The sequence below is a fragment of the Montipora capricornis genome, chromosome 4 (assembly GCF_036669925.1).
Source record: "Montipora capricornis isolate CH-2021 chromosome 4, ASM3666992v2, whole genome shotgun sequence".
In the NCBI taxonomy this organism is placed as follows: domain Eukaryota; kingdom Metazoa; phylum Cnidaria; class Anthozoa; order Scleractinia; family Acroporidae; genus Montipora; species Montipora capricornis.
The window spans coordinates 45026531-45030873 of record NC_090886.1 but is presented as its reverse complement, the minus strand read 5'-3'; the positions used below and the strand labels follow the sequence as shown (position 1 = coordinate 45030873).

General features: G+C 41.2%; 1 pseudogene; it reads right to left on the bottom strand.

Moving 5' to 3' along the window:
- Nucleotides 1-486: 486 nt before the first annotated feature.
- LOC138044785 (uncharacterized) lies at nt 487-3135 on the bottom strand (annotated as a pseudogene).
- Nucleotides 3136-4343: the final 1208 nt, after the last annotated feature.

Genomic DNA, 4343 nt, shown 5'->3' with positions numbered 1-4343 from the left:
GAGTCACCTAAAACGAAAAAAGCAACAACCATTAAAAAAAAAAACAACGATAAATGAGAAAAGGAAAAACCAAACACCCAAGAACAAAAGGGAACAAGATAAATGGAGAAAGATGGAAAGAAAAGGAGAAGTGGAAATGGATCAATGAAAAGCGAAATTACACAGCGCTTATTGCGTTAATGAAGGCTGCATCCACTTTAATAGTCATGGGTAGGTGAGTAGTGAGTGAGTAGTGACAAGAATAATTCATTTACTGAGAAATAACAAGTTTATGCTTGACAGGCATTCATTTATTTATTTATTTATTTATATATACCTTGGTTCACTGTCCGCATGCCGTATCTGCTAAAAACAAATTTCCTTAAGTCATTCGTTACCAGGAGAAAAGAATTGCGTACTTTATAATGTTGTTGTTTATGGATTGAACAAAATAAGATCACTTTATTATAATAGCATATGGCCAAAAGTATGGATCATGATCAAGTTCGTTGGTTCATTCGTTTGATCGTTCTTTCGTTCATTCGTTGTATTTTGTTATACCGAAGTTCATTGACGTGCCTACATTTTACATGCATTAGGGGGGTTAAGCATTTGGTGGACTCTCAGGTGGCTCCCCGGCTACCGGTTCGTCTCCTTTTTCGCAGTAATACCCTCTCAACATCGAAACAGAATCGGTGGGAGGCTTTGAAGGGCACGCAACACAAGCTCTATCTTCCCATTTTCTGTAAGTGTTTCCAGTGCAACATCTAGAAGGCGCTTCATCTCTTTGATACCCCAATATCCGCCTTCTTTTGCTATGAAGGAACCTAAGCTTCACCTTTGCAATGCAAAGTAGATTTGTGGCAGGATTCGGGGCATTCCAGGTTACATCAGCATCTCCCGCCTCCATTGAATAGCTTAGTTTCCATGTCCAAAGGATTGTGGGCATGATACTCTTCGTGAGTGGAGGCACCCTTGTGCTGGTGTCGTACATTCTTGGTAGATTGTTGCACAGACTATAAGGGTTGGCGATGTCTTTTCCTTCTGGACATCTGTCAAAACCCAGTCTGTATATGGTATTGTATGTACTATCTTCAAGGGGCAGGTTGTACACGACATCGGATTTTGCGGAAAAAGCGCTGCTGGCCACGGATGTTAACTGGATTCGGGTTTTTGAATATTCTCTCTCACCTCCTGTTTTATATTCCTTCAATGGAAGGTACACTTTGAAGCTTTCCACAAATGGTGCCAAAAATTCATCCTTCGTTAACCAGTTGTACTTTCGCAACCATGCTCTGTCTGCCGGAAGCCGAAAAGTAACAGGTTGTCCTTTTGATAAAGCTGGCAGATTAATAAAGCCTTGATCACCAGAGAATTGAGGACGCGTCGGTATGTACACAAATCGTTCTTCTAAATCGTATGTAACGTCGGGATCATAGGCGATTAGGTTGTCTAAGGTATCTTCGCTGAAAAATCCAGTCGATTGACAGGCATCTATTATTTTGCCTTGATTCAGATATCGCAATTTATCACAATACAACAACGCCTGCGACTGAAGCCGATATTGAGTCATTAAGAATCCTAACATAAGTTTACTTGCATCTAGGAGATCATTCTTCACCGTTATAGACTGCGATAACTTCAAGGCGACCTGGCCACGCATAACACGAGCTAGGGCGTCAACTAGTTCAAACTGAAAATCAAATATGTTTTCTCGGAGGGTGCCAAATTCAGCGAGGGTTCCTTCCAGTTTTTCACATAAGAGCATCCCTCCTACCACCCCCTGACTTACGAATGTGACCCAAAAGTTCGATGTGATTCAAGGCATCCGATTTAAGTTCAATCATCTTTGCTTGGTTAGTTTTGGAATAGAGTCGCAAATTACGCGTTCCCGTAGGAATTAGGCGATCGTTTTCAACATTCTTTAAAGATTGATATATTGTATGAATGCCTCCAACGTCGCACATATCTTCCGCTTGGATCTCATCGCAGGCCAAGGAAACAAAACCAAGCGAGTTCTCCCGCTCTTGTACTAAGGACATGGCGCTTTCTAAGTTGGAGAAGGCATTTACACTGACTGCCTTTTCAAAAAAGTCTTTCCAGTAAAACGTGCTGGCATATGCCATAATCAAGTTTGCCATGTTCTCTATTTCCTCCAAATTTGTTTGCAAAACGGCCTTTTCTGGTTGGGCAAGGGAATTACTGCAAAAGCTCTGCGCTATAAAATCACTGATCTTGTACCAAAGCAAGGCCCCCATCATTGGAATCGCTTTTCCCACGTCACACTGGTCTTTTTCTGTACAAGCATCCTTTGCATTTGTGCCCTCTTTGTCTCCATAAGGATAAGGTGTCTCGGCTCCAGTGCACTGTTTTATGTTGTTGTAAATTTTGTTTGTGGAGAAGGTGAATTTATCTTGCTTGGCCAGATCCTCTTTTATTCGAGAGCACAAGGTATCTATGGGTATCGTGAGATTGGTCGGCTTTTTCTGAGGAGGAGATAACAATACTTTGATGCAGCGATAATCGTAAGAGGCTCTTAAAGTCCTCAAGATGAAGCCAAGCCCGCGTGTTACGTAATTTGTCTTCAGTTTCTTGCTATCGAAGAACTTCGTGACAATGGGTTCTTCTGGTTCTTTAAAAAGTTCCCTAAGCGTTTTCCTGTCTGTTTCCACTGTAGATACATCAAGGTTATCGATTCCTTTAAGGTTAGCTGGAACAGTCGTCATTACTGCAATCAGATCCTCTACGTTTTTCGTTGTTATTTCTTTCTTGATATCTTCGAGCTTCCCAAGGTAAGAATTTCTTGCCATAAGAACCTCATATAATTTCTTTGCCCATTTCTTATCTTTTTCTTTGGCACGTACTCCGAGGAGCATCAAACCAAGGAAGAAAACACATTTCATGGCTACCATTCTGGTCGAGTAGCTCTTCCAAGAGCTTTCGTCCAATCACCAAGGCTTCTTTTGACGGTTGTCTACAAGTGACATAAGAACGACGACATTATTAAACGCGAATTTAAAACATTAAAGTACAGAATTATGGAAGTCAAAAAATGTCTACACACCAAAACGATGATCAATTAACCCATTGAAAATTTCGTTTGTGTTATTCATAATCTCTGAAGGGCATTCCTATCAAAGTCTATCTTTTCAACACTCAAAATTCTTTAAAACCTTTACTGCAGGTGGGAAAATGACCAAGTCGTTCAGATCCCGCCTTGGTTCATTATTGTTTTCCCAGCTAGCTACTGGATACCATTAAGTAGTACCATGATGACGACATATACAGCATATAGAGTATTTTCACATGACGTCACGGCGGCCATGTTGGAGGGAAGACCTTAGACAGCAATGACCAGAACCAGTTGCTGACCAGCGGTTTTCGTTAAAACAATGGTTTGCCAGGGGGTGCTCAGTCTCGCGGGCTCAGAAAATCTGGTTGTGGTCTTTGTTATTTAAGGTTTTTCATGTTGGAGAAGTGAAACAAAGAAACAGCGGCCATGTTGGAGCAGCGAAGTATTCTTTTGGGAATTGAACTCTATTTTTATGAAAGTTCTTCCTTTTGTGTTAGTATGCAAATATGGCTGCTGGTCACATGACCGAAAACACTCTATTTCAGCATTACCTTGCAACCCAACTGACTTGAAGTGGACAACGAACAAAATTCGACAAAGCGATTTTCAATTGAGTATCGTAGTAAAAACCCAAATCAAGGCAATTAACAACAGACGCAAACAGTGCAACAAACCAACCAGAATTTGAGGCAATGTGCGCTTGTAAATTGCAATCATCGCGACAAGTGAGTGTGATGTAACGAAAGTCGTTCTTTCTGACTTGTTGTAAAACTTGTAGGGTGCGGGAATAGCGCAGTGGTGAGAGCACTCGCCTCCCGCCAATGTGGCCTGGGTTCGATTCCCAGACTCGGCGTCATGTGTGAATTGAGTTTGTTGGTTCTCTTCTCCACGCAGAGAGGCTTTTCTCCGGGTACTCCAGCTTTTCCCTCTCCTCAAAAACCAACATTTGATTTGCGTAAATTTGTTGATTTCAGTTTACAGTGTCCCCAATTAATGCTCAAGCCCTAGAAGACTAGATAATAATAATAATAATAATTATTGTTCAGTGCCAATAAGGACGTACCGCGAAAAGAGTAACAAAATTATTGAATTTTTCCGTTCACCGTATATGGTAGTAGATTCCTACAAATTCCTACGGATTCCTGCAATGATGTCATATTTTTCCTGCAAGGATAAACACGTGGTTACCAAGGCAGTTTTCCGAACAATGGCGGAAAGCGAGGAAAGTTTGTCTTTGGTTGACAAATGTTTGTGAAGTGCGGTTTAGAGGTGACTTGGAGAAATGATCGAA